The sequence below is a fragment of the Elephas maximus genome, chromosome 1 (assembly GCF_024166365.1).
Source record: "Elephas maximus indicus isolate mEleMax1 chromosome 1, mEleMax1 primary haplotype, whole genome shotgun sequence".
Lineage (NCBI taxonomy): Eukaryota > Metazoa > Chordata > Mammalia > Proboscidea > Elephantidae > Elephas > Elephas maximus.
This window is the reverse complement of record NC_064819.1, coordinates 214,204,359-214,226,599: the sequence shown is the minus strand read 5'-3', so window position 1 is coordinate 214,226,599 and position 22,241 is coordinate 214,204,359. Positions and strand designations below refer to the sequence as shown.

The window sequence follows — 22,241 nt, the reverse complement described above, 5'->3', positions numbered from 1 at the left end:
GTAAGATAAACATAGGAAATGTGGGCACTGTGTATGAGAGAACATATTATTACATACCTTAATCATTTTATTCACCAAAGGAAAGGCACAAAACCTTAAATTGCCCTGTAGTATGTTCAAAAGAGCAGGGAGATAGCAATAACTTATATTACCCCAACTATCAAAATTAATGGCAAAAACCAGAAATAGACCAGTGTTGGACATAAAAAACCTATACAAAGAGAGCTACATAACACTACTGGAAGAAACCAAAAGAAAAACATACCATGCTCATGGATAGGTAGACTCAACATTGTGAAGATGTCAATTCCACCCAAAACCCATTGTTGCTGGGTCATTTCCGATTCATACTGACCCTACAGGACAGAATAGAACTGCCTCATAGGGTTTCCAAGGAGTGCCTGGTGGATTCAAACTGCTGACCTGTTGATTAGCAGCCGTAGCACTTAACCACTACGCCACTAAAAAAAAAAAAAAACTAGCAATCTATAAATACAACGCAATTCCTATCTAAATACCAACAGCATTCTTTATGGAGATGGAAAAACTAATCACTAACTTCATATGGAAAGGGAAGAGTCTCCAGATAAGTTAGGCATCACTGAAGGAGAAGAACAAAGTAGGAGGCCTTGGACTACATGACTTCAGAAACTACTACACAGCTACAGTAGTCAAAACAGCCTGGTACTGATACAACGACAGAAGCATTGACCACTGGAAAGAACTGAGAAACCAGATATAAATCCATCCACCTACAGTTACCTGATCTTTGAAAAAGGCCCAAAATCCATTAAATGGGGGAAAAGACAGTCTTTTTAACAAATGGTTCTGGCAAAAGTGGATGACCATCCATAAAAAACAAAAAACAGGACCCATACCTTACACCATACAGAAAAACTAATTCAAAATGGACCAAAGACCTAAATATATAACCAAAAACTATAAAGAATAAGGAAAAAAAAATAGGATCAATGCTAGGGGCCCTAATACATGGCATAAATAGGATGCAAACCATAACTAGCAATACACAAGCACCAGAAGATAAACTAGGTAACTGGGATCTTCTAAAAATTAAACACTTACGGTCACCACAAGACTTCACCAAAAAAGTAAAAAGCGAACCTACAGGCTAGGAAAAAATTTGTGCCTATGACATATATGACAAAGGTCCAATCTCTTCAATCTGTAAGAAAATTCATCATCTCTATAACAAAAAGACAAATTAAAAAATGGACAAAGGACATAAACAGACATTTTACTCGAGAAGACATTTAGGCACCTAACAGACACATAAGGGAATGCTTGCGATCACTAGCCATTAAAAAAAAAAAAAAATTTGGAGGAATGCAAATCAAAACTACACTGAGATACCATGTCACCCCCATATTACTGGCACTAATTAAAAAAATAGAAAATAACAAATGTTGGAGAAGCTCTGGGGAGATTGGAACTCTTATGCGCTGCTGTTGGGAATGCAAAATGGTACAACCATTTTGGAAAACAATATGGCACTTCCTTAAAAAGCTAGAAATAGAAATACCATAGAATCCAGCTATCCCACTCCTAGGAATAAATCCTAGAGAAATAAGAGCCATCACACAAACAGACATATACACACCATGTACACTGCAGCATTATTCACAATAGCAAAGAGATGGAAACAACCTAAGTTCCCATCAACAGATGAATGGATAAACAAACTAAGGTACATACACACAATGGAATACTACACGATGCTGTTGTTGTTGTTAGGTGCCATCGAGTCAGTTCTGACTCATAGCTACCCAGCGTACCACAGAACGAAACACTGCTTGGTCCTGTGCCATCCTCACAATCATTAAGGATAGTGGCTTCTTAACATCATCGCCTTGTTGGTGTAGAGTTTAGAAGAAAATCTTTTAAAAGGTTTGACCATCAAGTGTAAAGGACAGCAAAATTCCTTGATAGCTTTGAAAAGCAGTCATCTTCACAGTTTGTGGCCAAAATTTAGTATTTTAAAAAATATGAGGTATGATTTTTAAAATAAGGAGGGCTAGAGCTGTGAGTCAAAAATCCACTAGAGGGAATCTAACAACAACAGTGTTAACACTTCATTTTTAGGGAATCCTTGACACAGCATACAATTGTTGTTGTTAGGTGCCGTCGAGTTGGTTCCAACTCATAGCAACCCTATGTATCACAGAATGGAACACTGACCGATCCTGGGCAATCCTCACAGTGGTTGTTATGCTTGAGCCCATTGTTGCAGGCACTGTGTCAATCCATCTCATTGACGGTCTTCCTCTTTTCCACCGACCCTGTGCTTTACCAAGTGTGATGTCCCTCTCCTGAGACTGATCCTTCCTGACAACATGTCCAAAGTATGTAAGAGTATGTAAGTCTAACCACACTTGCTTCTAAGGAGCATCCTGGTTTGTACTTCTTCCAAGAAAGATTTCTTCATTCTTTTGGCAGTCCACAGTATATTCAGTATTCTTCATTGACACCACCATCCAAAGGCATCAATTCTTCTTTGGTCTTCCTTATTCACTGTCCAGCTTTCGCGTGCATATAATACGATTGAAGACACCATGGCTTGGGTCAGGTGCACCTTCATCTTCAAGGTGACATCTTTGCTTTTCAATGCTTTAAAGAGGTCCTTTGCAGCAGATTTGCCAAATGGAATGGGTGTTTTGATTTCTTGACTGCTGCTTCCATGGCTGTTGATTGTGGATCGAAGTACAATGAAATCCTTGACAACTTCAATCTTTTCCCTGTTTATCATGTTGTTGCTTATGGTCCAGTTGTGAGGATTTCTGTTTTCTTTATGTTGAGGTGCAATCCATACTGAACGCTGTGGTCTTTGATCCTCATCAGTAAGTGCTTCAAGTGCTCTTCACTTTCAGCAAGCAAGGCTGTGTCATGTGCATAATGCAGGTTGTTCATGAGTCTTCCTCCGATCCTGATGCCGCATTCTTCTTCATGTAGTCCAGCTCTTGGATTATTTGCTCAGCACACAGACTGAATAGGTATGGTGAAAGGATACAGCCCTGACACACACCTTTCCTGACTTTAAGCCAAGCAGTATCCTCTTGTTCTGTCTGAACAACTACCTCTTGATATATGTACAGGTTCCTCATGAGCATAATTAAGTGTTCTGGATTCCCATTCTTAGCAATATTATCCATAATTTGTTACGATCCACACAGTTGGATGCCTTTGTATAGTCAATAAAACACAGGTAAACATTCTTCTGGTATTCTCGTCAAGCAGCCAAAGCAAAAGGAAAAAATAATGAAGTAAAAGAACTGAACAGAAGATTTCAAAGGGCAGCTCACAAAGACAAAGTAATATAATGACATGTGCAAAGAGCTGGAGATAGAAGTACACACTCAGCATGTCTCAAGCTGAAAGAACTGAAGAAAAAATTCAAGTTGCAATAGTAAAGGTTCTATGGGGAAAATATTAAACGACGCACAATGCGTCAAAAGAAGATGGAAGGAATACACAGAGTCATTACACTAAAAGGAATTAGTCGATGTTCAACCGTTTCAAGAGGTAGTATATGATCAGGAACCGATGGGACACAACAATAAAAAACAACAATGAATCTCTGAAACATCTCACAACACTGATGAATCTGAAGGGCATTATGCTGAGTGAAATAAGCCAAACACAAAAGGACAAATACCACTATTATAAAAACTCAAGAAAAGGCTACATATAGAAAGAAACAATCTTCGATGGTTACGAGGGAGGGGAGGGTGAAAGAGGGAAAAACATCAACTAGATAGTAGATAAGTGGTAGCTTAGGTGAAGGGTAAGACAGTACACAATACTGGGGAAGTCAGCACAACTTGACTGAGGCAAAGTTATAGAAGGTTCATAGAAGCATCCAAATTCCCTGAGGGATAGAGTTACTGGACTGAGGGCTGGGGACTACAGTCTTTGGGGGGAATTTGCTCAATTGGCATAATATAGTCTATAAAAAAAATGTTCTATATCCAACTGTGTCGAGTAGCGCCTGGGGTCTTAGAAGTCTGCAAGAGGCCATCTAAGATACATCTACTGGTCCCACTCTGTCTGTAGCAAAAGAAGATAAAGAAAACCAAAGACACAATGGAAAGATTAGTCCAAAGGACTAATGGACCACAAGTACCACAGCCTCCATCAGCCTGAGCCCAGAACTAGATGGTGCCCAGCTACCACCACCAATTGCTCTGACAAGGATCACAACAGAGGGTCTTGGACAGAGTGTGAGAAAAACGTAGAACAAAATTCAAATTGACAAGAAATGACCAGAGTTACTAATCTGAGAGACTGGAGAAACCCGAGGAATATTGTCCCCAGATACCTTTTTAGTTCAGTACTGAAGTCACACCTGAGGTTTACCTTTCAGCCAAAGATTAGATGGGTCTATAAGACACACAATAACACACCTAGGAATGTGTTCATAATTCAGTCATTTATATGAGACTAAATGGGCACACCAGCCCACAAATAAAGATGAGAAGGCAGGAAAGAATAGGAAAACTGGACGAATGGAAATGGTGAACCTGGGGTGGACAAAGAGAGAGTGTTGACACATTGTGGGGTGGGCAATCAATGTTATAAAACAACTTGTGTATTAATTCTTTAATGAGAAGCTAATTTGCTCTGTAAACTTTCACCTAAAGCACAATTAAAAAGAAAATATTTGTTTAAGCTGGGTGGAATAGAAGAGAAACCCTCTAAGTTGAGGAATAAAAAACCTGAAAATTCAGAAAAATCAACAACACCCCCCCCCCCCCAAAAAAGGAAAGAAACAGACCACTGTCACCAAAAGGAGAATAGATAAATCAACTGTGGTATTATTTATTCAATGAAATTCCACTCAGCAATAAAAATTAATGAACAATTGATACATACAACAACATGGATATATCTCAAAAACATCGTGCTTAAAAAAAAGGCCATGCACATGGTTCCATTTATATTAAGTTCTAAAATAAGCAAAACTAATCCATGAAAAAAAAAAAAAAGGAAGAAAAGAAAATCAAAACAATCTTTGCTTCTTGGAGTGGCGAGAAGGCAGCATGGCTAGGGACTACGAGATCTAAGTAAGGGCATGGTGGTGGGATTCCTGAGTTTCCTTTCTGCCTCATATATCCCAGACTTGTAGCTGAAGAAGCCAGAAACCCAGAAATGCTAATGGGAACAGACCAAAATAGCCTGAACAAAAGCCTGCTCTCTCTAGTCAAACAACCAGCAAAGGGGAAGCCTTGAAAGTCAGAACACTTGCAAACAATAACTGCTCTACTCCTGCTAAACACCACAAAAGAAACTGCTGGCCATCTGTCTTAGTCATCTAGTGCTGCTATAACAGAAATACCACAAGTGGATGGCTTTAACAAAGAGAAATTTATTTCCTCACAGTCTAGTAGACCAGAAGTCCAAATTCAGGGTGTTGGCTCCAGGGGAAGGCTTTTTCTGTCTGTTGGCTCTAAAAGAGGGTCCTTCTCATCAATCTTCCCCTGGACTAGGAGCTTCTCCACACAGGAACCCTAGGTCCAAAGGATGCGCTCTGCTCCCGGTGCTTCCTTCTTGGTGTTATGAGGTCCTCCACTCTCTGCTTGCTTCCCTTTCCTTTTACCCCTTCGAAGATAAAAGGCGCTGCAGGCCATAGCCCAGGGAAACTCCCTTTACATTGGACCAGCGATGTGACCTCAATAAGGGTGTTACAATCCCATCCTAATCCTCTTTAACATAAAATTACCATTACAAAATGGAGGACAACCACACAATACTGGGAATCATGGCCCAGCCAAACTGATACACATATTTTTTTTTAGGATATAATTAAATCCATGACACTATCCAAGCCAGCAAAAGCAGAGTGGGGAAACTAGACTTCTACCCTCGGGAGGCTATAAGGAGGAGCCCTAACGTTTCCATCAAAGTAATATCAGAGAAGGCCAAGTAGGGAGCCTGGGCCTTCATTCCTGCCAGCTGGGCCGGTACTGAGGTGCACATGATGGTGTCCATCATGAGGAGCCTGGACTTTCACCCCAATATGGCAGTATGAGGAGTTCCTCCTCCTCCCCACTAGGGTGGTATCGCATGAGGCCTAGGACAGTCAGGCCTTTCACCATCAACCAGTGCTAATGAGAAAACCCCCACCACAGCATCAGTGAAGACCATGTGCTATTGTTGTTAGGCACCATTGAGTTGGTTCCAACTCATACCAACCCTGTGCACAACAGAACAAAACACTGCCTGGTCCATTACCATCTTCACAATCATTGTTATGCTTAAGCACATTGTTACAGCCACTGTGGCAATCCATCTTGTTGAGCGTCTTCCTCTTTTTCGGTGATCCTCTACTTTACCAAGCACGATGCCCTTCTCCAGAAACGGATACATCCTGGTAACATATTCAAAGTATGTGAAACATAGTCTCACCATCCTTGCTTCTTCTGAGACAGATGTGTTGGTTCTTTTGGCAGTCTATGGTATATTCAATATTCTTTGCCAACACCACATTTCAAAGGGGTCAATTCTTCGTCTATCTTCCTTATTCATCATCCATCTTTCACATGCATATGAGGCAAAGACCATGTAGAAAGCCAGAAATCCCACCAATCACCCAGCAGTAATGAGAGTCCCTCCTCCCCAGCCTTTGTCCCACCTCCTCCACCTCAGGTGTCAATGGAGGCCAAGGGGAGAATCCGGATTTCTACCTCTACCTGGCAGTAATGAGGCCCCACCACTCCCGTGCCTCCCCACTAGAGAGGTATCTGACAAAGTCAGTTAAAACAGAAGATCTCAATAAGATCTAGAGTCTCATAACATAATATAAAAATCTCCAGGTTCCAATTGAAAATTACTTGTTATTGCAAGAAAGAGGAAGATTTCAAACTGAATCAAAAAAGACAATCAACAGATGCCAATACCTAAATCGTTACAAGCACTCCTTTCAAACAAGGATGAGAAAACCAACTCTTCTCACTACTGAAGTCTAGTCTAATTTCAGGTGTCATCAAAAAAAAAAAAATTTTTTTTTTTTCTTGGTAGAGATACCCAGATGCTGTCCATCACCAGGTAAACTGAGATGCAAGTTCTGCAGTGACCGATCCTTCTGTATGTGGGTCCCAACTTCACCTTACCCCACATCAGCCATAGCACACCAGGCAGAGGGAGATAGAGGATAGGCTGGTTTTGAAGCTATGCCAGAGTAAAGAAGTAAAATCCTCACGTGCGTCACTTCTTCTCCTGCCCGACTGCCTTCATTGAACAAGGAGCAAACCCAGTGAGGAACCGAGTGTATGATTTATTGTGTTCTTTTTGGAGACTTCACACTGATCTCTCATTAAGGGGCTTAATCTTGAGCAATTCAAAAGCTGTGAAATATAAAAGGGCTGATTATTGCAAGCATAGGAACTAAAGTTTCCATCCCAAATGCCATCTCCGGGGTTACACACATCTATTTCTCATTTTCCTACAATGCAGTGGGATTTAGCTCCCAACACACATATCCAGTTTCCCAACATGCCATAAAAATTTGCTTTCCATCTGAACCAATGAAGCACAGTCAATTTTCTTCCTGAAAGCAAAAGCAAAATTAAATAATTCCCTAGGTGATACAAGGTAGCAGGTGGGGAGATTGAAAGAGATAGTTGATGAGTGAAAAATAAAAGCCTTAATGTTAAATTCATAGCTGCATTAGAAATTAACTGCCATTGTCTTTATTTATTACACATTTACAGTTCTAGTCTTTACTCTGGGAAGAGCCTGGGCCAATTCCAACAGCCACAGCAGCACACATGTACACATCCTTTTCATGACAGAATGAATTCACCTGTGAGTTTTGCAATTGCTGGGCTACTACTGTTAGCCACCACTTCAAAACCAGTTGCCATCAAGCTGACTTGTGTCGAGACCATTATCCAAGGATTTGAGAGTAGAACTGCGTTCCACAGGATTTTCAATGGCTGATTTTTCAGATACAGGTCATCGGACCTTTCTTCTGAGATGCCTCTAGGTGGACTTGAGCCTTCGACCTTTTGGTTAGCAGCTGAGCACCTTAACTGTCTGCATCACCCAGGGACTCCTACAGTTAACCACACTTGCAATTAAAAACCGTATGTTGGCATAGTGGCTCAAACTGGCATCATAATTCTTTTAAATCATGAATGTAAAGGGGACTGTCACCCACTTTTGAGCAGCATGAACAGATCATTAAATCTCTTCTTTTTTCCATACACCCAGGATACTGCCAGGGCCACTAATATTTCTATAATTTTCTTCTTGGATCACTAAAATCAGTTTGAAATTTTCTTCCTAAAATTCTTGACCCACTCTCATGTTATCAAAACTGACTTTCCTTTTCATACTTGAAATCAACATTTTGAAATCTGACATATGTAGAAATACAAACCGGTACTGGCTATTCAAATATAAAAATTCTGAAAGACACAGCTATGTCTACTTTCTCACTGAAACAGGCCCACGCCCAACAAGACTTCCCCACACCAACAAATGGTAAAAATCCAACGTGTACACGCAGGTTTTAGTTCTCATTTAAACAGAAATTAGTCAATTAGTGCAAATGCGACCATATAAGCCACAAATAAATAAGTCTAGAAATTATCATATAAAATGAATTATAGGCTTGGAGAATCTTTCCTTCATGTGTATTGAGGTCGGAGAAAGATAGGGATTCTTAGAAAAACAGTAAATCTCCTCAGTAATATAACAGTTTGTAGTATTCTTTTAGATATTCACCTTTCCCCAGACATAATTATTCCAATCACTTTGAAAAGTGAAAGAAATGTGGCATAATATTTAACCTCACAAATTTTGTACAGGAAAGATCATTTAGTAGAAAAGAATCTCATTAAAGAGCTCTTTGTACTGATTCTTTGTGCAGACTGCATGGCCACCCTCTGAAAAATGGAGGTGGCAAAGATGGTCTCAACTTTCCTCTAAATATCCTTAAAATACCTGAAGGTTAATACAAATATATTTTTGAAGCCCAATACTAAAAACAATTAGAAATCATGTGTGGTAAACGGTGCTTTGACACTTTGCCATAATAAGTATATACTCATAATGTTTTTCATAGTGATTTTATTATACCAAGAAGTGTAAACCTCTTAAAAGGGTACTGCACAAAGACATCTAATACTTAAAACAAAAAACTTTATTTCCATAAAATGTGGTTTCTAGGCTTTTTTAAAAAATTTTGCCTGTGTTAATCTATTATCCTTACATAATATCATCACTATGGATTTTTCTTTCTATTACAGTTTTTAAGTTTCCATTATAATTCTGCCATTGTCCCCTTTAAAAGTCACAAAACATATGGCAAAGAAACATTACAGCAGTGTTTAGGAAAGATTTAACTTTATTTCCTACACTTGGATGAGGGTTCTCAACTGAAACAATGACTCATGATACATGTTATCATACACAAAGGCATACGCACATTTTCTGGGCACAGAACCAAGTAGACAATAAGGTCAGAATGAACCAACGTTATGAGCCATTCAGTATGAGATTGGATAATGGTTTCTAAGGCAGCCAAGTAGCTGGCCTTGTCTTGAGTTATCTAAAAAAAAAAAAAAAAATCCCCCCCAAACCAAACCCATTGCAATTCAAGTTGATTTCAACTTGTATCTACCCTGTAGGGCAAAGTAGAATTGCCCCCCATAGGGTTTCCAAGGCAGCAAATCTTCACAGAAGCAGGCTGCCACATCTTTCTCCCATGGAGCAGCTAGTGGGTTCGAATAGCCAACCCTTCGGTTAACAGCTGAGCGCTTAACCACTGCACCGCCAAGGCTCTCTCTGAGTTATTTAAAGGAGATCCTTACTCTCTTGTCAATCAGAGATTATATTGGGTTGGATGAAACCTCTTCCTTTTTTTAGTAAGATGAATAGCCAACGGAAGGGGAAAAAACAAACAGGGGAATCAAAATGTGTAGAATTACAGGGCAGCATGGATTAACAGTTCTTAAAGCTCTTGTACATGTGCATTTGGATTGAACAAATAAGTAAATGGATGATGAATGATGGATGGTGGGAGCCAGATTTCTCACTGTTGGAGAAGGAGGTTACAGACAAACTAGAATGAAACATGTGGCACTGGATTAGAGTTGGAGACCGTATGAACTCATGTTTGGCCCAATACAGATACAGACGGGTAGATACAGAAGCAATTATAAATATGTGTATATACATGGCTTAATATACACATATGTATTTCCTAGCTTTGTCCAAGCAGAGGGTCCAGAAGCAATGCCACCCCAGCACCTACAATTTCTAATAGTATTCTCTAATAAAAGGCACCAGATCTCCTTACAGAAATGGATGCTTCTAGAGTTGATGTTGTTAGGAGCTGTCGAGTTGGCTCTGACTCATAACAACCCTATGTACAACAGAATGAAACACTGTCAGATCCTGCGCCATCCTCACACTAGTTGTTATGCTCAAGCCCATTGTTGCAGCCACTGTGTCAATCCGTCTTGTTCAGAGTCTTCCTCTTTTTCAATGACCCTCTACTTTACCAAGAATGGTGTCCTCCAGGAACTGATCCTCCTTATAACATGTCCAAAGTATGTGAGATGAAATCTCATTATCCTTGCTTCTAAGGAACATTCTTGTTGTACATCTTCTAAGACAAATTTGTTCATTCTTTTGGCAGTCCATGGTACAGTCAATATTCTTCTCAACACCACAATTCAAAGGCATCAATTCATCTTTGATCTTCCTTATTCTTTGTCCAGCTTTCACATGCATGTGAGGCAATTGAAAACACCATGGCTTGGGTAAGGTGCACCTTAGTCTTCAAGGTGATGTCTTTGTTTCTCAACACTTTAAAGAGATTTTTTGCAGCAGATTTGCCCAGTGCAAGGTGTCCTTTTCTTGACTGCTGCTTCCATGGGTGTTGATTGTGAATCCACATAAAGTGAAATCCTTGAAAACTTCAATCTTTTCTCCATTTATCATGATGTTGCTCACTGGTCCAATTGTGAGGATTTTTGCTTTCTTTATGTTGAGGTGTAATCCACACTTAAGGCTGTGGTCTTTGATCTTCATCAGTAAGTGCTTGAAGTCCTCTTCATTTTCAGCAAGCAAGATTAGGGCAGAGAAAATACTAGATAAGCCTGGAACATCTCATAGTGCCAGGAAGTAAGGAAGTACTCAAAAAACAAACCAATGGGAATATGTCAAAGAATACAGGAGCCAACTGAAACAGCTCCCAAAGGGCAATGGCGGAACCATTTGAGCCATAAAATAAATAACATAGTGTTAGATTGGTGGTCCAGTGGTTAAGAGCTAACCAAAAGGTCAACAGTTCAAATCCACCAGCTGCCCCCTGGAAACCCTCTGGGGCAGTTCTACTTTGTTCTATAGGGCTGCTATGAGTCAGAATTGACTCAATGGTAATGGCTTTTTTTTTTTTGGTGTAGTGTTAGATTATAACTCAAAGTATAAAATATCTATGAATTCATACTGATATAAATAAATGAGTGCATAAAATAAATGTGGGAGAAGAGACAAATCTGTACAGAAGAATCCCAAATAATCTATATAGATAGGTGCTTAACTCCCTCTCCTTAAGTGTGGGCAGCATATAGTGACGTCTTTCCAAAGAGTACAGCATGGAAAGAGGGAAAAAAGAGGGATAAATGCCCCATTAGGCAGGCGATCAAGGTTATCATCATCAGCGATAAGCAATGTTGATAACATGTAACCTTGATAGGATGTGATGAGAATGGCATGTCAAAACCCATCAGAAAAACATCATACAAAGCCAAATTGAGGGACGTTTACAAAATGCCTGAGCAGAACTCCTCAAAACTGTCAAGGTTATTAAAAACTAGAAAAATCTGAAAATTCACAGATCAAAGGAGGTTAAGGAGATATAATGACTAAATGTAATGTGGTACCCTGAACGGAATCCTGGAACAGAAAAAGAGCATTAGGGAAAAACTAGTGAAATCCTAATGAACTGTACAGTTTAGTCAATAACGAAGTACCAATGTTGGTGTCTTGGTTGTAACAGATGTATCGTACTGCTACAAGGTATTAATAATAGGAGAACCTAAGGTGGGGCTATATGAGAACTCTCTGTATTATCTCGGCAACTTTTCTATAAATCTAAAACTATTCTAAATAAAGTTTATTTTTAAAAATGTGACATTAGTGAGCACGGAAGTAAATGCGGAGGAGGGTTTAGGAGATTCTCAGGGGCTGGGACATGAGTTCTAGAGAGAACTCAAGAAGGACTGTCTTATAAACCCATTGCCTTCAAGTCGATTTGACTCATAGTAACCCCATAGGACAGGGTAGGACTGCCCCATAGGGTTTCCAAGACTGCAATCTTTATGGAAGCAGACTGCTGCATCTTTCTCCAATGGAGTGGCTGGTGGGTTTGAATCGGAGTGCTTAACCACTGTGCCACCAGGGCTCCATATACCAACAGTAAAAATTTCAGTTCAAAGGAGTTTTGGAAGGTAATATGCTTCTGAGCTGCCCATCTTTCTCCCCAAAACCTCCCTTTAGTAATACTTTTAATATCTAGTATTTTAACAGTAAAAGAACATTTACAGGTCATCAAATTGCTGTTTCAACCCTTTTTGGCACGTGATACACCCATATAAAGTAAGTGGTATTCAGCATCTTGCCAAAAGGTGGACAATGGGCCCATTTGCAGCATGCTGTAGGAAGAACTTACCGCAGTTATCGTGAGACCACAGAGAGAGAGATCTCAAACTTAGCCCCCAACACCACACACACACACACACCCCCCACACCATGCCGGGATTAGTATCAGGTGCTACTAGTCAGAATCGCAAATCTGGGAATAAAAAGGTTCCCTATATTATATTTTTAAATCATTGAAGCCGAAATATTTTCAATAGTAAAATTGTATTTGGGAACCAAAAGTAAACTTAAACACCTGTAACTTATTTCCTGACCATTGAAGATGCATTTTTTAACTCATCCACGCCCCCGCCCCCACCGAAATCATCGGGATGGGAGAAGAATGGAATAATTCAGAAACCCCGTAACTCATGCTTGTGTAAAAGGTCTAATGAGAAAATGAGAGATACCCAAAAATGAACTATTCATTGACTCACCCTGGGATTCATTCTCTCCTGAAAGCTGACATTACTGAGCATTTCATTAATAGCAGAATAGTAGCTAGTATTTATTGAAGGAGCTTTAGTATTGCAACAGTTAAGCGCTCAGCTGCTAACCAAGACGTTAGTGGTTCAAACCCACTAGCAGTTCCACTGGAAAAAGAACTAACGATCTGCTTCTATAAAGATTAAGCCAAGAAAACCCTATGGGGCAGTTCTACTCTGTCACATGGGGTTGCTATGAGTTGGAATCAATTTGATGGCATCTAACAACAACATTTATTATTTACTCTGTGCCAGGCACAGTGCTAAGAAGTTTACCTGTATTAGTTATCTTATACAATTCTCATAATAATTGAGATAGCTATCATTATTAGTCCCATTTTTGAGAGGAGAAAACCAAGACTCAGCAAGATTAAACCCTTGCTCAGTATCTGGTATATAGTATGGATACATGTATTTATATTCGTATAATGACAGAACGATTCAGATGTATTTATTGACTCAATAAAAAATGAGTAGGTATGGTTCTCAAGTAACACAGCCAGCCAGTGGCAGAGTCTGGATTAGAAGTCAGGTCTGTCTGCCTTCAGAGATGGTACTCTTAGCCACCATACCACAGGGCCTCCTTTAATTCTGTACCAGGCACTCATCATATAAAGTTTCTGGGGGAATCACAGAGATAGTAAGATACGATTTTTGCCCTTAAGAAGCTCATAGAACAGTTACGGAAACAGACGTGTTCCATGGCCAGTGATGCAAGCCAAGTGGCCATGGGTGTTAGGATAAGGGCGGAAGCAGAATAGCCAAGGCAGCAGCAATAATTTCTGGCTGGGTGACTGTGGAAGGTTCCTAGGTAGTGCAAATGGTTTGCACTCAACTACTAACCTAAAGGTTGGTGCTTTGAACTCACCCAGCACAACGAATAAAAGGCTTGGCAATCTGCTTCCATAAAGATTACAGCCAAGAAAATCCTACGGACTTGTACTCAGTAACACGGGAGGTCACCAGGAGTGGGAATCGACTTGATGGCAACAGGTTTGGTTTTTTCGGTTTGGGTGACTGGGAAATATTTCACAGGGAGTGAGAGACTTGAACTGGAACCTTAAAGAGAAGTAGCCTTTCTGGTGGAACTCAAGGAGGGGTGGCCTGAAAGTAAACAAATCAAGGAGGGCTGACCTTTTAAAGTAACGTCAGTAAACATTTTCCTTATCACAGTGCTGTGCTCATAATATTCACATGATACATACTTATGAAAAAAAGAAAAACAAAGGTATAAAGACATGTCCTTGAACATGTGAAATGATTAAGTGGGAAAATTTAAAAAACCGACTAGAGAATTCTTGAACTTTGTATGTATAAATATGTGCTACTACTTAAAATCTGAGAATAATATAATTTTAGAGTTGGAAAAGATCTTTGCTAGCACAGAAGTTGCTTTTAATCAGTTGATAGTTCCTTAAGAAAATAACCAGTATTAAGATAATGAAAAAAAAAAACACAAAAATCCATTGCTGTTGAGTCAATTCTGACTCACAGCGACTCTGTAATACAGAGTAGAACTGCCCCCTAGGGTTTCCAAAGAGCAGCTGGTAGAATCTAACTGCTGACCTTTTGGTTCACAGCTGAGCTCTTAACCACTACGCCACCAGGGCTCCATTAAAATAATAATCATAGTTTAAAAATATTAAAAAAAAAATTATCTGACCACTGCCTTTTAAAATCCAGAGTTGCTTTTTTGTAAGAGTAAAAATAATACATTGTCAAAAAGAAATCAAACGAAACTAAAAGAAAAAGAATAAAATGAGAAAAAACTTTGCTATAATAGAGCATAACAAAAGAATTTTAGTTCCCTGGAGGAAGACTGCTGTTATAACATTGCTTTTCATACTTGCCTCCCAATTTGCCAATTTTCATTCCTCCCTCACTCGAAAGAAACTATAAACTTATTTAAAGGGTTTTGGGGTAAGAGCAACACTTTCCACTGTCAATAAAAATAATACTGTGGAGCTGTCATGGATTGAATTATGTCCCCCCCAAAAATGTGTGTATTAACTTGGTTAGGCCATGATTCCCAGTATTCTGTGCTTATCCTCCATTTTGTGATCGGAATTTTATGTTAAAGAGGATTAGGGTGGTATTATAACACCCTTTACCAGGTCATCTCCCTGATCCAAGGTAAAGGGAGTTTCCCTGGGGTGTGGCCTGCACCACCTTCCATCTCTCAAGAGACAAAAGGAAAAGGAAGTTAGCAGAGAGTGGGGACCTCATACCACCAAGAAAGCAGTGCCAGGAACAGGGCGCATCCTTTGGACCTGAGGTTCCTGTGCTGAGATTCTCCCAGACCAAGGAAGACTGATGCCAAGGACCTTCCTCCAAAGCCCACAGAAAGAGAAAGCCTTCTCCTGGAGCTGTCACCCTGAATTCAGACTTCTAGCCTAGTGGACTGTGAGAGAATAAACTTCTGTTTGTTAAAGCCATCCACTTGTGGTATTTCTGTTATAGCTGCACTAGATGACCAAGACAGCAGCATTTTTTTTTTTTTAATGAGGCATATCATATATACAGGAAACCAGTGCATTTTGTACATGTAATCACCACCCAGTTCAAGGTATAGGGAGTCTCTGGGTGGTGCAAATGGTTAACACGTTCAGCTGCTAACCGAAAGATTGGGAGTTTGAGCCCACCCAGGGGCACCTCAGAAGGCTCAGCGATCTACTTCCAAGAAATCACTGAATGCTCTGTGGAATGCAATTCTACTCTGACATGCATGGGGCTGCCATGAGTCAGCATCAACTCCACGGCAACTGGCTGGTTGGTTGGTTGGTTGGTTGAAGGGATAGAACATTTCCAGTGATCCAGAAAGCTTCCTCCTGCTTCTTCCCAAGCAACACCGGCCCTCTTTCCTCCACTCTCCTAGATAACCACTGTTGGGGCTTTGACTTCCATTGCTACTTGTTTTACCTGTTCTTGAAGTTCAGCTAAGTGGAATCATACAGCAGGCACTTCTGTGTATGTCTTCCTTCACTGAACATGATGTCTGTGAGATTCAGCTATGGAATTATTTTTAGTTATTTTGAAATGAGTATTTCAAAGCAAAACAACATAGTTACAAAATCAAAAATATGTTATCTTAGCAAGAGCTCGGATGATAGAGTACTTGAAAATTATGAGCTTTATGCACAACTCTGCTTTTAAGAAAGGATATGATTACTGCTTTCTTTATCTGGAAAATGTAAATAGTATCTCCTTTCCCTAGGAGGCTTCTGGGAAAGTTAATCTACCTTTCTGCCATCTTTTGAGGTTGCCTTGAAGCCGTGCTAAATTATAAGATCACCTAAGCAAGATGAAAGGTGGAGAAGCAATTCATTTTCTTCCATAAATAATGACAGCTTTTTGTATAGTAAAACCTGTGAGAGCCAGGACTCAGTGGGACTGCCTTGTTCTTCCCGGGTCTCAAAAGTTTTCTGCCTTTGACAGGGTGCAGTCTTACCACTTTCCTATCGCCCTCTATTAGTGGAAAACATTTGCGTTTTCCTTCTCTGACAGGTTCTGCCTTACACAGGTTCTAGCTTTTGCAGGTTTAACTGGATATTTTTACTCCGTATATTAGAGCAGGCAGCAGTTACAAACAACATAATTTACAGAAGCACTACATTATCCATCGTGAGACCAACAATCATGTTTAATTTAAGAGCTCCATATTATCCTGTTATTGCTGATGTTAGGTGCCTTCAAGTCAATTCTGACTCATAGCAACCCCACAGAAACCCTGGTGGCACAGTGGTTACGTGCTATGGCTGCTAACCAAAAGGTCTGCAGTTCGAATCCACCAGGTGTTCCCTGGAAACTCAATGGGGCAGTTCTACTCTGTCCTACAGTGTTGCTATGAGTTGGAATCAACTTGACGGCAGCAGGTTAGGTTAGGTTACTGACTCTATGTGACAGAGTAAAACTGCCCCACAGGGTTTTCTAGGCTATAATCTTTTATGGAAGCAAGTCACCAGGTCTTTCTCCCATAGAGCTGCTGGGTGTGTTTGAACTGCCAATCTTTCAGTTAGTAGCTGAGAGCTTAACTCCGCACCACCACTGCTTCTTTAATAACCAAAGATAGGGCTTTAATCCTTGGAAGCTGGAGGCGGCCTTTAGCGATAGCGTAATTTCATCATTTTATATACTAGGAAGCTGAGACCCAAGGAGGTCACGTGGCTTCCCAAACTGTTAACTAATGGCAGAAACAAGAGTCTAGGTCATTAGGTCCCTGTGTTTTTTTCCTATTCTACCAAGCCGTCTTCTTTAGAATTTGATAGCTAAACTCATGGTGAACCAGTAGCACTTCCTGTTGTTGATAGCTGTGGTTGAGTTGGCTGCCAATGGACTGTTGTGCTCCAAAGGATTTTCTTTGTTTTTATTTTTTCCCATAGGGTTTTCAATGGCTGATTCTCAGAAGCAGATTTCCAGGTCCTTCTTCCTAGTCTGCCTTAGTACGGAACTCTGCTAAAACCTGTTCAACATCCTACCAACATGAAAGCCTCCACCAACAGACGGTTATTGCCTGAGCATGAGGTGCGCTGGCCAGGAACCAGGTCTCTTGAGCAGAAGGCAAGATTCTAGCACTGAAACATCACTGCCCTCTAAACAACAACAACAAAAAAACTAAACCCGTTACCATGGAGTTGATTCTGACCCTATCAAAAAAAACCAAACCTGTTGCTGTCAAGTTGATTTCGACTCATAGTGACCCTGTAGGACAGAGTAGAACTGCCCCATAGAGTTTTCAAGGAGTGCCTGGGAGATCTGAACTGCTCACTTTTTGGTTAGCAGCTATAGCTCTTAACCACTAGGCCACTAGGGTTTCCAGCGACCCTATAGTAGCTCTAAAATTACAGAAAGACTGTATATACAGCAAAAAGCAAAGAAGACATTACACAATTAAAACAGGCAAAACTCCAGGTTATTGTTCTGGGTTTTGACCACCCAACTGGGATTGTGAACTATAAGCCAAGGAGAGAACTGGACCCTAGACCCCAATTTTTCATCACTGAAATTAGGAGATTTGGTTAAATCATCTCCAGGCTCCTGTCCAACTTAAATAATTCTGTGATTCTTCATATTGTTTTCTGCTGAGCACACTGACCTCATAGGTCACATTAAGTCTGTTCTAAAAAAAAAAAAAATTATTTTTTTTAAGTACTTTAAGAATATTGCCCCGTTAACTGTCACCACAACCCTGTGAAGTAGGTGCTATCTATTAGCATTCCCATTTTATAGATGAAGGAGTTGAAGCACAGAGAAACCAAGCAACTTGCCCAAGGTCACACAGCTGATAAATGGGATTTAAACAAAATGGGGGAAGGTGGCACAAGTCGGAGTAGGGCTCTATTTTAAGAGAAGGCAAAATATGAACCCTAATGAGTAACAACCCAATTCTACACTGCATCCTGCCTTAAACTAATCCAAAGAGTTAGAGCAGGTACAATGCCCAGGGTCATCAGAGTTAATTTCATGCTGGTTGTAGGCAGAGTTTATCTTCACTGATATTGACAACAATTATTTGATTGTACAGAACCCTTATTTACAATAATATTAACTTTAGAAGTTTACTATCAGTTTTTTTAACTTGTTTTTCTAACAGAGGCAGCCACTATTTTTCAACCCTCAAAGGGAAAAGCTACTAAAAATTTTCCTCTGCCTGCAAGCATTGACCGAGAATTCCTGAGTTTGAGCTTGTGGATGACAGGCCGGCAGAATGAATGTATTTGTGCAGCTGTGTGATGTCCTGATTCACTGACAGGAACAACATCCCCTAGACTTGCTACAGGATATTTAATGGATTCAATAAAGTCACTGGTATTTGGGGTTTAAAGAAACTCTGATTGAGTAAGAATAGCCTCACTTTGCAAATAGAAAGTTAATTGTAATGTAAACGAAAGCATAAGTTTCTAATATCACTGTTGGAGCCCTGGTAGTGCAACGGGAATGGTTAAGCACTAGGCTGCTAACTCAAAGGTCAGCGGTTTGAACCCACCAGCTGCTGTGCGGGAGAAAAGACCTAGTGATCTGCTCCAGTAAAGATTATAGCTTAAGAAACCCTAAGGGGCAGTTCTACTCTGTCATACAGGGTTGCTATGAGTCAGAATTGACTTGACAACACACAACAACATGACTGTTATAGCTATAAGCAAAGGGTTCTCTCTATAAACAGATACACTAGCTCTGCTTAGGGGTAGTATAGTAAAACCTGTGAAAGCCGGAACCTGTGTAAGGGGGAAACCTGTCAGAGAAGGAAAACTCAAATATTTTCTGCTTGAGTGACAGGAAAGTGATAAGACTCCACGCTGTCAAAGGTGGAAAACTTGTGAGACCTGGAAAAACAAGACAATCCTGTTAAGTTCCGGCTCTCACAAGTTTCACCGTAAGAAGTTTGCTTGTTGTTGCTGTTGTTGTGTTTCGTAGTGACCTCATGTGACAGGGTGGAATTGCCCAGTGTTTCCGAGGCTGTAATCTTCACAGGAGCAGATCATCAGGTCTTTCTCCCTTGAAGCAGCCGGTGGGTTAAAACCACCAACCTTTTGGTTAGTCCCGAGGAGGACGTAACAATTGCGCCTCCAGGGCTCCTTGCTTACACAGATGAATAACAAGAAAGGAATCAACCTAAAACCTTCCTCCCTATACCTAGTCGCCTCCTACAACAAATCCCAGAGTCTAGGGTGAAGAGCAGAAACCCCGATGGCGCAGTGGTTAAGTAACCCACCAGGTGGTCCCTGGAAACTCTACGGGGCAGTTCTACCTTGTCCCATAGGGTCACTGTGAGTTGGAATTGACTTGATGGCAACGGATTTGGGTTTGGTTTTGGATTGGGATGGGGAGCAGATGTGAGGAGTGTGCTTGTGAAAAGGAGGAAAAAGTCGAAACATCTCCAGCGGACAATCTGCCAAGTGGGAGAATATGTCACCTCATCCATTTCAGGGTAATGAAGCACCCTGTTTATGTTGAGCACTCACATGGGAATGAAATTTTAGGAAAAACTGGCAGATCTTATGTAAAATAAACTGTAAAATAAAATTGAATGAAATAACACAATTTTTAAGTGGCCAAATTTTGCCTCAGAAAAAATGATGAAAAAATTCCCATACAGCATGGATTTAACAGAAATATTACTGAAATAACACATTAAGTCTAGACCAATTTCTTTAAGTCAAAAGACTGGTAGATACCTAAGAGTCCTGAGTCCTCATATGATATGGCTGACCCTGTCTGCATGTCTACCAGTCCTCCTGGTCATCACACCAAGTTCCAAAGGCTGCTATTTGTGAAGATGCTAGACTGGTGGCCACACATAGCATTCTGGACACGTCCCCAAAGGAGGAATAAAACTTGCAGGCATATACAATGGAAAGCAGGAAACTGGGAGACAGACCCCACAGAGGAGAAGCTATGTTAATTAGTCATAAGGAGCCCCCAACGCACCTAGATTTATATGCTTGGAGTTCAATTAAGGCGTGACTGCAACTATCCAGGCATTTGAACTTGGAGAAAAAACCAAAAAAACCAAACTCAGTGCCGTCGAGTTGGTTCCGACTCATAGCGACCCTACAGGACAGAGTAGACCTGCCCCATAGAGTTTCCAAGGAGCGCCTGGTGGATTCGAACTGCCGATCCTTTGGTTAGCAGCCGTAGCATTTAACCACTATGCCACCAGGTAGTGGTGAATATGGATGGAAATGATGAATGGATAAAGGGACACTGAGAAGGAGAACTGAGGAGGCTAAGGAACTGCCTGGAGAAGTTACAGAGAACTGCATGGCCTGAACCTTTACCACGATGTGTAGGATGTCAAGGTGAGAAATAGACTTCGAGGAAAGACCTTTGGCTTGTGGTTAGACACCATCAACTTCAGGTGTTGGCAAGACTTTCAGGAGAAAACGTACAGCAGGCAGAAATACATTATTGGCACACTAGCAGAAGCTGCAGAAACCCTGGTGGCGTAGTCATTAAGAGTTACATCTGCTAACCAAAAGGTTGGCAGTTTGAATCCACCAGGCGCTCCTTGGAAACTCTATGAGCAGTTCTTATAGAGTCGCCGAGTGGGAATCGACTCGATGGCAAATGGTTTGGTTTAGTTTAACAAAAATTGCAGTTGAAGTTATTTGGGGGAGTCTTCCAAGCAAACGAGTCCCTGGGTGGTGCAGCATTTAATATGCTAGTTGCTAACTGAAAGGTTGGAGGTTGGAATCCACTTAGAGGCATTTCAGAAGGCCTAGCAACCTACTTCTGAAAACTCAGCCATTGAAAAGCCCTATGGGGCACAGTTCTACTCTGACACACATGGGGTTGCCATGAGTCAGACTCAAGTCCATGGCCACTGGTAATGGTCCAAGCAAAAGTGGCAGTTGAGGGCCAGGCATAAACCCTTAGAAAATGACTGACTACATTTAGGAGGCAGTAGGCTGTTCTACTCTGTCACATGTGGTTGCTATGAGTTAAAATCAACTTGATAACACCTAAAAGCAATAATAACAACAGGCTGCAGGCAATAATGAAACCCTGGTGGTGTAGTGGTTAAGTGCTGCCGCTGCTAACCAAAAGATACGCAATTCGAATCCACCTAGGCGCCTCTCGGAAACTCTATCCGGCAGTTCTACCCTGTCCTATAGGGTCATTATGAGTCAGAATCAACTCGATGGCAATGGGTTTGGTTTGGTTGTTTTTGGTAGGCAGTAAAGAACTTTGGATTTTTTTTTTTTTTTGCATTAATGATACAGCATAGGAAAAGGTTTTACTTGTGTGTTTTAAATTCACTAAGCATGGGGGCACTCAGGCATGTTGATGACGGAGGGGATGGAGCCTGCAGAGAGGAAGAGGTTGAAGATCCAGGACAGAAGGGCTGCAGGATTGATTCAGCCAGGATGGTAGACTAGGTGCATGGGGATTGAATTCCCTCAGGAAAACAGCAGGACCTAGGGTGGAAGGAGGGGGCCAGAACTTCATGTGGTGAATATGAGGAAGTGAACAGGAAGTCAAGAGATGACAGCAGCAAAGAGATATGGAGGGAAGCTCAGCAGGATGGCATGTACTTTCAAATGAAGAGTTCACAATCCTGGAAGCAAAATGGGTGGGAAACAGCAGTGGGGA

The 22,241-nt window shown here is 40.8% G+C and overlaps 1 protein-coding gene across 5 annotated transcripts in view; it reads right to left on the bottom strand.

Annotated features, from left to right (window-relative positions):
- PHACTR2 (phosphatase and actin regulator 2) overlaps window positions 1–22,241 on the bottom strand; it is a 337,195-nt gene that overhangs the window by 102,239 nt on the left and 212,715 nt on the right. The gene's annotated exons all lie outside the window — the stretch shown is intronic.